The following is a 13,946-nucleotide window of genomic DNA, read 5'->3' on the forward strand; positions in this document are numbered from 1 at the left end:
ATCGGGACACGACTTTAGTAATGTCTAAAAATAATTTTTTTAATTTGTCAGCATTTAAAACTTGTACAACTTTATTTTAATTCATTCCAATTTTGGTGAATGTTTTATATTATTTGTGATATAAGAAATATGAATTTAGATTTAAAAATTAAAGACTTTGATTTAAGCATTTTTTAATATTATTTAATATTAGTTTTGATTATATTTTTATACATTATTTAAAATAAGATATCTTGTATAAACACTGTATAACTTATTAGCTTATGTTACAAATAAAAAAGTATAAAAACCTAATCTTAATATTTTCTTGTTACAAGATGTACAAGAACTACATATAATTTTGGTAATACTAAGTTATATTATTTATATGACATTTGATCTTTTTTTTCTTTTAATTTTTACTCTTTTGGAATATATTAATTATAATATGAATGTACATACGTTATATTATAGGTAGCAAATAGTTGATTTTACTAGAAATTAATTAAAAGCTAGAAAATATTTAATTATAATTTAATAAAATGTAAATAATAATATTTGTAATATAACCAGTATGCCATATATTAATACCATAATAATAATACTAATGAAAAAAAAAGAAAAATATACTATTTTTTATTATATTGAGATGACATATTTCAAACAAAATATTGTCAAAAGGTAGAATTAGTGAAAAGTTCTTCAGTACGTCAAATAAAAAAATTTAATTAAAATTAATCGCGCAATATTTCAAGCAATTTTTAACGAAAGCTGTAATTTTACGTCGTCACGAGTCGTGGCAGGATCGTTTTCTACTTTTTATAAATTCGCACGCGCGCTGGGCGGAAAGTAAATGCGAGAAGCCTTATAGCTATCCGTTTGGTTCAAATACTCGAGTAATTGCCAGCGGAAAGTTCGGCTTGCATGCAAAACTTTCCTTGGTAGAAGAGGCACAAAGCCTTTCGAGCCGGAAATGAATAAGCAGCTCCCATGAACTTGGCGCACGAAAGTGTATCTGTCTCTCCGTCGTACCAGGTGTTTCGTTAGATTTATTAGCCTCGATCGTCACTTTTAAACAATTTGCAAATCAAAGCCTAGAATGAGATATTTCTTCGTATAGCTCGAGGTCTGGCCACCAGACCTTTATAGAGATAAGAGAGTAACTTCTATTATTATATATCAATAACATTTTTTTTTACGAATTTAGAATTTGAAATTTGGAATTAATTTTTTTCTTTTGGAAACATTAAGAGATGGTAATAATTACAACACTTATATATACATTTAAGAAATAAGGTGTTAATTTTAAGTAGATGCATGCGGATTTATATGAAACTTGAGCAAATTTAAAATTGTTTAGAGTTTAACGCAGATTAATGAATAAACCGTTCTATCTCTGTATACGCAAACTATAACGATAAATTAAGGTCAAGGAGAGCTGAAATTAGTTGTTCAACTTTATAATATAATTATTTCAATTTTATACAAATCATAACAAAATTAAACTAATTAAAACAAAATGAACATGTTTTTGACTGACTCGTCCTTAACGCAGATTAATAATATCTTTAAAACTTAATCGACTGAACTGAAACTTGGTCGAGTTTAAAAACTCGATGAGATGTAGGAATTGTTCCATTCAGTTTTTCATAAAGGGAAGATTATAGTTCTGTGAGTTTCTTCGTGGCGGAAAGAAAGTGAGACAAAGTTCGAAATGACGTCGCTCGTGTAGAATGTAAAGGTGTTGACGTTATCGTTAGAATGAAAATAAGAAGTTAAGAAAAAGCACGATAAAAAGATCTTCGTAGGGGCGAATAACGGGAAGACGACTGGTCCAGTGGAAGGTCTCGTTTGTGAAGAAGAAAGGAGGGTTGACTTTTTGGTGGCCGTGCGAGCAAGATGGTCGCATCGATCGAATTCTGTGCGACGCGGGAGCAAAATGAAAGACATCTTTAAGAGTAGTATAGCACGGTCTGTAATAGGGGGTGAATGTGGATGTCGGCGAACGATGGGGATCGCGTACGCGGGCACAGAGTAAAATCCATCCGCGTGACTATTTATGTAGCTCGCCTTTCAGAAACTTTGCAAGAACAATTTATTACGAATATACGTGCCATTTTGGGGACGGAGTGAGAGGGGGATTAAAACTTTATCATGACACTAAGAATTTTATCTACGACTAGGGAGAATCGGTTTTCTTTATCGACAACAGAATAGTTAGATCGGATGCTGGAGGAAATCGGAGCGGAAGGCATTTTCAATATAGCTTTCACAAATAATACAATAAATGCTTATACTGTTTTCTTACCGTCGTTACATGTAATATGGAAGTAATAAAATGTACGTAAAACTGTTTATTAGATCAGTATTTTTATTAATTTTAATGGACGGTTTTTTAATTAATAATCAACATATTATGGCAACTATTAAAATCTTTTATAACTAATTGACATTCAGTGTTTATGTTATAAACTTTTCATTAACTATTTATTTAAAAACATTAAGTACAATAAATATAAGTAGTAAATACATAATTGAAAATGATTAAAGAGAGAAAAATAAAATGAATTATTTCATAATAAAAAACTTTAATAGAAAGAAGTATTGTTATCGTATTTTTAAATTTTATCTGAAAAAAGAAATTTACTTTCTTAAAAGAAGTTTTTTTCCGTTTGTTAAAAATCAATTTTAGTACACTGCTACTTTTTATTGCTAGTAGGACTGGGGCATTAGGTCAACGCTTTTAGATTTAATCTATAAACTTAGAGATTTGATTAGGCGATAGTATATCGTTGGGATAGATCAGACTGACAGGGGCATGGGATTATAATTGGCTAAATGAATTGCCTTATGCACGTATGCAATAGTGAGGAAAAATATAGCAAAAAAAGAATTCTTGAGAACATAATTTATTGTACTATATCAGTAGTATAGATATACAACAGATATACATTTAAATTGTTGCATTAATGGTAAAATTTAAACAAGATAATTATTTATTATAATTTAGATAAGTAATTTTATTTTTTGCATAATTACTCGAAAAATTGTTATCGTTCTAATTGTGAAGTAATTATAATAATTATTTAAATTAGAAGAGAGGAAATGAAAAAAATCTACTTATTATTGTACATTGCCGATTTACTTGAAATTACATATTATTTCTACAATGTAACCATATTAGAGGAAAAAAGACAGGAAGGAAGGAAGGAAGGAAGGGAAGAAAAAGGGAAAAGAGATATTGGTGAGAAGGAAAAAGAGATTTCCGAGTTGTGAGAGAAATAAATGAAACAGTGATTGAGAAGGAGTGGGCGAGTTATATAAGGTGTATGCATGCACAAAGTGATTATATCAGGATTATTTTCGTGGAAGCAAAACTTGCATCGTTTCTTTTTTAATGAAAATTGAGTTAACTGCTCTTATTTACAAGTTTCAAATTCCTGTATTAAATGTTTAAACGTTGAATTAATTTTATTAAAAAATTATGTCAAGTGCAATTTAAAGTTTATCTATATATTTTTTAAAGTTTAATATACGTATTTAAATCATTATACAAATAACTTATAAACTATATAAATAATTTGGTAATTACACACACGTACTCGTACATACACATACATGTACACGTATGTAATTTTCAATTTTTTTATAGTTCAGAAAATTGTTCCCTCAATTTGAAATCATCATTCCTTTAATATGAATCCTACTGTTTATAGGATTGCGCGTTAGGATTAGGACACCCTGTAGGGAGAATAGCGATAAGCGTCGGCCGTTGCCAGGGCAATGAATCGCAGATTGACGCAGGCGTCGCGACGTCCAGCCGCGTGCCCATCCCCCGCGCGTATTTCACCCTCTCTCTTTCCTGCCGAAGCGTGCCACTGCTTAAAGCGTGCACCTCGCCCGGTTCACCCCCTGTTCCTTCCCTACTCATGACACAGACGGTTAAATTCGCGAAGTTTGTCGCATTATGATTTATACTGGAAAATTCCGTCGGTGTCGACTTTGTAAGCCATAGCTCGATATTTCTTTCGATTGATTTCAGAATTGCTATTCAATTATATTTCACGTTTGGATTTTGTTACAGATGAATATGCATGCTTTGCATTGCGGCATTCTGATATTCCATTTCTCGTGTAATCGAGAATATTTTCTGAAGAATGTTCGGGATTGGTAATTGTTTTACAATGATGTAGCTTACAGCATAACATTATTTGTAAAACAATTAGTGGTAATTTATTTACCTTTGACGTCTTATACTTTATTTGTCAATTTTAATATTAAATAAACTAACTGCATACAATGTTTGAAATACATAATGGATTAGCAGAATATTATACACGTTATAAATGTTACACAATTGCAGATTATGCATCTTACAAATCTGTATGAGGTTCTGTTTATATAAATTGTGATCGATATCAATTTGACTTATTTCACGAAAGTTTTGAACTTTAGTAATACTATAATAAAATTTAATTGGACCTTTTTCGCGGAAAGCCTCAAAAGTTAATATCTATTCAGAGTTTAAGAAATATGCAAAATTCAAGTTAACTCTAGCACCAGCGTCAAGTGACATAAATCTGGAATTTTGTACATAAAAAGGTAATTGTAAGTTGTACTATTCAAAATTCCAATTTGAAGTGTAGAGTTGTAGTAAGCCAAATAAATAGGAGCAAGTATGTTCCTTGATTAAACTGAAACTGTGTTGCAATTTTTATATAGCATTTTGTTCTATTTTCTAATATGAGATTTTCCTCTTTTATTCTTCTTTTTCTTCTCTCTTACACGCAGCACTTCTATAAATATAACATTTCACAATAAAAAGTATTTTTCTTCTAGGTAAAATGTAATTCTCAGAATTTAACATATTTGTATAATAGGAGATTTTTATTGAACAAAGAATATATCAGAGAGAAAAAAACACTGTCATTATTTTACGAGTATAATTTATTTCTAAAAGTACAATTAAAAAACTTACTCGTAACTATTTTATCTCAATATTGTTAAGTTTCAGATAGTTTCCGTGTGCAACAAATATTACCTGTAAATACTTGTTCAAAGCTCAGGTACAGTTATTTGCGTATCTCGCAAAGTATCTCATGCGCGTACTGTACAATGTATAGATGATCTATTAACATCAAAGCGTGACAATTTGGAGCGGCATGCTCGCTGATTATCGGATCGCGTCGCGAGTGTGTCGCGCTACTCCAAAGTTCGCCCCGCGACTCGGTGGACCGGCCGCGAGCCGCGTACATTAGTAGGTAGTGCGCATCCCCAGGGTAAGAAGCAAGTAAGAGAGAGAGAGAGAGAGAGAGAGAGAGAAGGCAGGAGGAGATGGTAGGAGGATAGAAGGAGCCGCGCGCGCGAGATATATAGAGCGTATGTCGCGGTAGCATCGTCGTCGGCTCGAGCCGTGGGGTTGGGTGGAAAAAGTTGGGTGAAACTTGAAGGAGAAGCGGAGAAGGAAGCGCGCAGGATATACGGGGAGGAAAGGGTGGCACGCGCTGCGCGGAGACGAAGCGGAGAATCGGAATGAAAGAAGGGGTAGGGGGAGGGGTTGAATCTGGAAAGAAGAGGGAAGTTTGGCGGAGACGCGCCGTAGGCAACACATCGTTGGGTTGCTACTGGTAAACGTGGAAGCGCCGAAGGTGATCGCGCCCGGAGTTGAATAGTGGTAGTAGCTATGGCGACGTTGGTGGTGGTGCGGACGGTAGAGCGGTAGTGGTGGATCTCGACGGTGCGTCCCGACGCGCGCCGAGAAAGTTTCGTCGAGAAACGCGGCGTGCGCGGAGTGTGAGAACGCGCGCGGCAGCGGCGGCGGTGGTGGCGGCGGCGGTAGCGGCGGCGGCGGCGGCGGCGGCGGCAGCGGCGGACGACGAGCGAGAAAGAGGGCCAGGGAGAAAGTTGGGGGTGAGTCTCGCGCGCGCGGGGGTGAGAGACGCGGGATAGAGTTTGGAGCGAGAGTCCGGAGGACGGCGGCAACGCGATGCGGAGGCAAGGTTTTCGTCTCCAGTTCCCGCTAAGCGGCCGACAGGTTTGGAACGAGCGAGCGCGGGCTGCGGTGTACGCTCGCGCGACACGCGGGCTAGCGTGTTTCACCCGTTTGTATATATATACATATGTATATATATATATATATATATATATATATATATATATATATATATATATATATATATATAGGGTCCATATCATATACATATAAAGAGGGTACATAGCGTGCGCGTAGTGACGGTTGTCGCGCGCTAAGGGAGGCCGACGGTACACGTGGCCACGCGCTACCAACGACGACGACGACGACGACGCGGCCTACCGCGGCGGTGACCGGCGGCACGCGGCGTGGGACGGTCGGAATCGCTCGCGCGGGTTCACGCGTGCTACCGCGGTGGTCGAGTTCACGCGTGGCACTACGGCCGCGGAGGGCCGTGAGCGAGCGAGCGAGGTCGACGAGCGCGCGGCCACCCTCCTCCTACCGCGCGGGTCCGCGTCACCTCTCTCTCTTCTCCTTCTTCGGTGCGTTCTCCTCCTCATCCTCCTTCTCCATCTCCTCCTCCTCCACCTCCTCCTCTTCTTCCTTCTCCACCTTCACCGGCTCCTACTCTCGTTACTTTGCCTCTCTCTTCCTCATGTTCTCTACCCCTAGTGAGATATTGATTTCCCTTAGCTGACTCCCACGAGGGCAGGCGGCAGGCAACCAGGTACGGCTACCGTGCCACGAGTAGACAGCTTCCGACAATCAGAAAGAAACCATTGTATGCACTTCGCTGATCTATGTTGAGCGGATGTAGCGCATTTCGTTCATCTTCGTTTTTCTATTTGGCGTGATAGGACTCGCGTGTTTTCAGTCCCACTCGATTCGGTAGAGAGGTACTTTTCTAAACATCCGCCACGTGCTTTGTGCGCTCGCGCTATTGTTTCCCAAGATTTCCATTTGAATCACTAATAGCAGGAAAATGGTTGAATGCGCTGATCGTTGTAAATCAACTCCGTCAACTCCAAAGATATAATTTCCATATAATTTGCATAATTACATATATTTATCAATAGATAAAACATTTCATTATCTATTAATCAATATTAACGCGATTAATTATTTACCATACTTATACACATTTAGAGATTGTACATTGTAGACACAGTTTCTAGTTGATAAATTATCTATTATTGATTCATTTTGTTTTTAACTGTTGTTTTTCAAAAAATATCGTGCCAAAATAGATAGCATTCTCTCAATAAGTGAGAGGGATACGTTTAATATTCAGCTCGCTGTTCATCCGAGAATATTAGTTTCTTCCCAACTATCCCCGCCGCCTCGTGAGTAAACGCTCTCGCGTAGCTGTTGTTTGATAATCTGTAGATGTTTCGACAAAGTTTCGCGAAGTGCGCGGCCATGTTGGTGCCTGCGCATTGCCGGCGCCGACGAATTCGCGGAGTGACATAAAACTTTTTTATTTACCGCGTTCGTGCTTACACACAGAGACAGAGAAAGGGTGAATAGGAAAGGGGGTGGCTCGGGGCCGCGCGGAAGGAACCGTTTCCCCTACTCGAAGTCTACCTACCTCGTATATAATCGCTGAACCCCCAACCCCCACCCTCAAACCCAACCCCAACCCCAACCCCAGCCGCCGCCGCCTGCCGCTTTCCAGCAAAGTTTTCCGGAGATCCTGGAAACTGCGAGAAACGACGAGGGTGAAGAGGGGTCGCGCGCGCCCGACGGAGGGGAGAAACGACGATCGCTCACCACCACCACCCCCGTGCACTCTCGCTAGCATCCCTTTTCAGCGGATTCTAACCTAGTAACGAGTTTTGCTCTGTCGGTAACGCCAGGACGCGTGCCAGCGATAAACGTGTCGCGTGCTGCGCTGACGGAAGGGATGAGTAAAGTGGAACACGACGCGAGATACGATTGCCGTGAGATGACTTGTCGTAATCGCGCATATCCTGCGCTCTAGTTCAACAAGATGTGCGGGACGTGACAACGTGTAAATCGCGCGGATAGTTTGGCGCATCGCGAGGTTTAATCAAGACGCTTGAGGTATGAATTATTCGCCTACATTACAAGTATTACGCTTAAGTCGATTGGATGACAGTGGGTAAAGACTTTTTTTTTTACACTACATGTTGTACATTGCCCAAGTTGACAGATGTTCTCCCCTGTCACGTGTGTCTTCCCATTGATATCCACTTGAGTAATTCGAGAATTAATTGTGAACAAGTTTCAGCAATATTTTACATTGTTCGACATTCAACAAGCTTCATTTTTTTTGTGTCTTGTAAGTTTTTAACAACGTGTGAAATAGACACTTTTTGTGATTTTTCTTAAACATTTTCAGTATTGCGCACATCATTAAAGTCGAAAGAATTTTTACTTCACTAATTCTTCAGTTGTTCTTGATAATTCCGTGGTCACTTTACATTCTCTTCTTTTATCAAATTGAAGTATGCGTGTAACGAGCTACTACAGCGGCTGTAGAGCTATTTAAGCGCACGATGAAACTTGGGCAAACATGATATTTATGCTGGAGCAGGCCAGGTCAGCTGATCGTCTGCTGGCCCGACTATATAACGATGCTTGTTGTGAGAGTATCAACGCTTTTGATTATCGGGATTCCGAACGCGCAGACTCAATGCGAGATTAATCCTACGCGAGGGAACCCCTTTCACTACGAACTTGCCAATACCAATCCGTCGCACGTTCGAAAGTTTCGCGAGCGTCGAAAACTTTTGCGCCTCCTCTCTCACTGAGCGAATTCTGTCGGAAACCAAAAACTCTAATCCATGCCGCGCAATTAATTGCCGGACGTAAGAAAACGATTGTAAATATATAATACCATCAATTTAGAAAACCTCGATAATTGGCACAGTCAAAAGTTATTATTATACAGTTTTACACTCTCTTTGTCTGTTTTTTTACATTTAACATAGCTTAACTTTCACAGTCAATTTTATGTAAATTTTTCACGATTTTTTAATATTTTAATATTAAAAAATTTTTTAATTATATTTTGTATAAAATATTTTACACGTTGTAACGTTTATAATATGTTCACATGAAATTGCTATCGTTTATTAGTTTACATTTTTAATAGGAATCTTAAATACGGTCAATAATACTGACAGTATGCGTCAATATTTTTTACAACCTGAAGTTGTTTTTGCGATTATGTCATTCATGATTGTGGAACTTATACTGACGGAAATACTGTCCTCTTCGCACAATTGGTATTACTGTCAATATCTTTACTACATACCGATGCTTGAGAATAAAAAATTTTGGATTATTTCATTACTCTATATTCTATATTAATATTAATTATAATCACACACGATCAATGATATTGTCAGTATTTTTGATCCTGAACGTGTAAGGTTCCTATTATATATTATAAAAGTAATATTGCGTAATATTGAATAGCTGAAGAATTTTTTTCACGTCGAGTCTCATGTGAATAGGATGGTTGTATCGGAGATGATTTTTATTGTTTTATCTTATTGTTAAACTCGCATTTCGTTTACGCTTTGAACGTCTATTTCATTCGCGCGGGATGCTGCGAAAGGAGCCCGCGCTTTTTGCTCCCGCGTATGAAACGCGTCATAAACAATGTTCTGACTGCGTTTAGTAGCGCATGCGACGATGGCTCGATGCATAGCAAAGTACTAATTAAGCCGACTCCCGTGGTGTAATTCCGCGTTGTCGGTATTGTGCTTCGAATTCCACCAAGTGGCTGTTGGCCGAGCGCTTTTGGAGTCTCCCGGAGCGTGGTCCGAGGCCTTTCAACCCCGATTCCATGGCGCGTGCGTCTTGTTCTCGACATAGTCGTTGACGTAGTTGTTGACGTTCACGTCGTAATCCTTGTCGTTTCCTGTTATTCTTCGACGTAGAATCTCAGATGAGCACAAATTTCAGCTTAATTTCATATCGTTTTGTACCTTTTTATGTAAACACCGACGTATCGTTTCGCGGATAAGCTTCATATTTTGTTTTGTCGCAATTTTTTTTATTTTCTCTCCATATTGCGCATTATTATGATATGCACAATAGCGCGTTATGAAAGGGAGAGCCATTAGTTACATGTGAATCTTCAACATTTTTTATTTACGTTGAAAAATTTAGAAACAATATTCGCGCAAGCTATTACATTACAAATGTAAGTGACTGCAGTTTTGATATTAAGTATGCGCAGGGAAAGAGGAGTAATTTCTCTAACGCATTAGATTAATTAACGTCTTGTCAAAGGAGTAATTATTTATTAACAGATCAAGTACGTGAGCGCATTGATATTGATGAAAAATTACATTTTGTTTGTATGTTTAAAATTGTTGCATACACGAAACGATACTTTTGCATCCATTAGTGCTGTTGACTTTACGATATTTCAAATTTGTTATTTGGAATTTCCATTGGTATTTATATGTATGTGCATGTGTGTAAGTCAATAGAATATATTTCAAAATGATATATCATATATTGGACAAATAAAATTTGAATTAAACGAAAAAAAAAAATTAATTTCCGAGTTTCTTATAAAGTCATCTTATAAACATCTATTTAGTAAAAGTAGCAATGAAGATGAAAATAACCAGTAGTATTCTATTCCTGTGAAAGCTATTTCGAATACATGCCATATTTCTCTTCTTATTCCATTTTGGTCCAGCATACGATAACATGTTGTAATAGGAGACGGTAAGAGGGATGTAAACTTAATGGGACAAGGATAGGGTTTGAATTGAAATAATACATTTTCGTATAATCCCAGCTGTATTTTTATGAGATCTGAATACATAAATGCAACTTGTTCTCTTTTTAATACTATTGCAGAAAGCAATAACGCATTTAGATAATTTTGTAACGATGTAACTTGGAAGGAGTTTGAATCGATTGAAAGAAGAAATAAATTTAAAGAAGAATATGTCGGTGTGGAAATTTTTATGGAAGACAAGCTTAATCTTCGTAATTTCTTTCAGAATTTCGTTATGTTTGCAAAGGAGACGCGAACACAGATACTCGTGACGAAAGTTGGAATCACGTCGTTGAATCGACACGTTTCTTTATGAGCTCAGTCAACCATTGGTCCTCTTTTTTTTATGGTTCCTATTTCTTTTCTCCATCTAACCTTCTGTATCCGATGAATGTCGCTTCAAAAGTTCGGAACGTCGAAACTTTACTAGAGCGCAAGCTTCCGTGTCGTACACTTCGCTGTCGCGATGGGAAGTATGAATCTATCATAGTCATCCGCATCTTCTGGACAGTTCCCTCGAGCAGATCTCTGTTTTCAACAATAATATGCTCGCACGCGCGCCCATTTATTACGGGCGGAATATTTTTACGGTGGCTTTTTGTCGCCAAACATGCGAATGGAAAGTCCGAGTCATTAAAGTCTTTGTTTGCCGGAAGAACTGACGTTTTGAAATGAGCGATTGCGACGATATCTCAAGTTACGGTATCCGCCCGGTAGTCGTCGTCGTGCTGACTCTCGGCGAAAAGACTCGAGATCGTCGAGAAGTTGCGGATGCCGGAACAGACGAATGGGAAGTAACGGAGAGCCAATCGTGCGGCTATAATAGCCACGCAAAACTAGTTGGAGAAGTATTGGCACGGGACATCGGATGTCCGATCGACCGAGACTCTAAGTTTGCGTCTGCATAGTCAAGGAAAGATAATGTAAAAAAAAAAAAAAAAAACGAAAAGAGATAATCGGAAATCACTTTGGAAGTATCTTCCGTTATTCGCGATTAATAGATGATCGCGTTCTAACGATGAAATTTATAACTGAAATAACGCAGTTCGCACAAATAAAAATGAATCATACGCTTGAAAAACAAGAGAAAAAGTATTTGTTTCGAAGAGAATGAAGTTAAAAGCATATATCTCACATTTCGCACAAATAATCCTTTATTTTTGATTTTATTGATTTCGTAAATGAATTTGTCATTGTTTTCATTTTAACTACCGATAATCTAGTCGTGTGAGTGCGCACAGAATTGTAGTATACAATTTGTGGTTGATTTATAACTTTTATTTTGTAATATGCAGATAGGAATTATATAAACAGAATCACAGACACATAACTCGATACGCTTTACCGCAATATCGTGTTTGTACAGATAGGACAAATATATTTATTCGTATCCTAATTTTTATAGCATTTGCTATAAAGTTTCATATATGATTGCTTCAATGTAATTTTAGTAGTATTTAATCTGGCAAGTACCCAAGCTAAAAATTTTATTTGCGATATGCTACTTAAGATGCTGATTTTGAAAATGCGTTGTGGAAATTTTAATTGTTATGAATATTTTATCGATAATACAAACGTTCGGCTGAAACGATGATTTCGATAACCGTTCTTAGTCTCGGCCTCTCACTCTCCGACTTGCAGCATCGGGGCGTCAGCCCACCGCGGCGCGGCAAAGAGAGTGGGGAAGTTTACGTCGTAAACTTCGGGTCTTAAGGGTGGAATTATAGTTCGGCGAAGCGAGCGCTGCGCTACGCAGTTGTTACCACGACGAGCGCTTTAAAAGTTGGTCCCGGCTCTTCGTGTTGGTTCGAGAGGGGTGCAGGGAAGTGGATTCCGGGGGAATGGGGAGCGGGACGATGTGAAAGGAGCGAGAAGGGGGTGGAGACGCGGTTAAGTTGCCAGGAAACTTTGGTAAAACTGAAAAGTTAATTTCGTCGTGTTAAATTACTCGAGCGCCCGGGCATTAAACTTGCAAAAGTTGGTCGGATGACTGAAATACGTATCCTCCCTCTTCTCTTCTTCTTCTTCTTCTTCTCCTTATCCCCCTTCTTTTCCGCTTTGCTTTTGCTTTTGCTAACTGATCTAAGACGCGAAAAGATAGTGTGATTTGATTGCTTGCTCCGAATTGGAATGTTGTAAAAGAGAAAACACAGTGCTACAAAATAGAAATTATTTAATGCTAAATTTAAATATTTGTTAATTCACCAAATGTACTCTAATATAATTAAAATGTACTCTAGATTAAATTTATTCATCTTTTCATCCTTTGAATAGTCAAAGTTGTATAATTGCTCAATTAATTAATATTCTATTATTGTTTATACGTCAGTCATACAACATTAGTGCTCCATTAAAGTCATCTCGTATATTAAAGTTATATTGAATTCATCTGCTGTATGTAATTTTACCGTAATATTGTAGGTTATTACATAATAATATTACGTAATATTCCTTTAAAAAACTAATATTTAAATTATAAGTGTAATATAAAAATGAAACAAATTTTTGTACAAATAAAATTTTAAATTCACATTAAAAAAAAAAAAATTTTACTTAAAAATAATAACAGTTTATTTTCAAATAAATTATACTTTTTTTAAAGAATCTTTCATAATTTTTAAATAAGTCGGAATAATATTTTATACTGAAAATTTGTAAATAATAATTTTTATAATATTTTTACTAAATAAAAATTAATTTCACATTATTTAGAAGTTTATAGAAAAATTTGTTAGCTTAAAAACATCTTTTACATTTTTTATAAAAACTTCATGTTTAATATATTTAAACTTTTGTGTTTAAATACTTATTAAAATAGTGTATTATGACGTGGCACGTCTTGTAAAATCTGCTAAGCGAATCCATTGCGGATGTGATCGATCACACTTTATTTAATTCTCGGGTCGCGTTCCAATTCGGTTGAAGTTCAGAAGAGTACGATCGTAACAGGCGATGCACGTTTATGGCAAATCGATTGAGAGGAAATAGGAAGAAGCGGAAAAAGAGTTGAGATATCGTCTTGCAAAAATCCACTTATTCGCGTGATTTATTGTAGATACAGTGAATTTTTTATTAAAAGATCATAGATAATTTATGAATTTATCTATATGAATTGGAATGTAAGATTATGCAACGGTATTGTAATCAGATATGCGAGTTTTTCAAAATCACCAAACGTATTTTCGCATTAAGATAGTAACGGAGCAAATTAAAAATAGTTGATTACAA

The 13,946-nt window shown here is 37.0% G+C and overlaps 1 protein-coding gene across 5 annotated transcripts in view; it reads left to right on the forward strand.

Moving 5' to 3' along the window:
* LOC105205448 (flocculation protein FLO11) overlaps positions 1-13,946 on the forward strand; it is a 334,932-nt gene that overhangs the window by 2,667 nt on the left and 318,319 nt on the right. The window contains exon 1 of one of the 5 annotated variants that reach the window (XM_039451526.1): positions 5,874-5,889. The exons of 3 other annotated variants lie outside the window; for them this stretch is intronic. The gene's annotated coding sequence lies outside the window, so the exon portion shown is untranslated. Of the gene's footprint in view, positions 1-5,873; positions 5,890-6,249; positions 8,015-13,946 lie in introns of those variants that run through there. One more of the 5 variants, XM_039451522.1, reaches the window with a different exon arrangement.

Source organism: Solenopsis invicta, chromosome 7 (assembly GCF_016802725.1).
Source record: "Solenopsis invicta isolate M01_SB chromosome 7, UNIL_Sinv_3.0, whole genome shotgun sequence".
Lineage (NCBI taxonomy): Eukaryota > Metazoa > Arthropoda > Insecta > Hymenoptera > Formicidae > Solenopsis > Solenopsis invicta.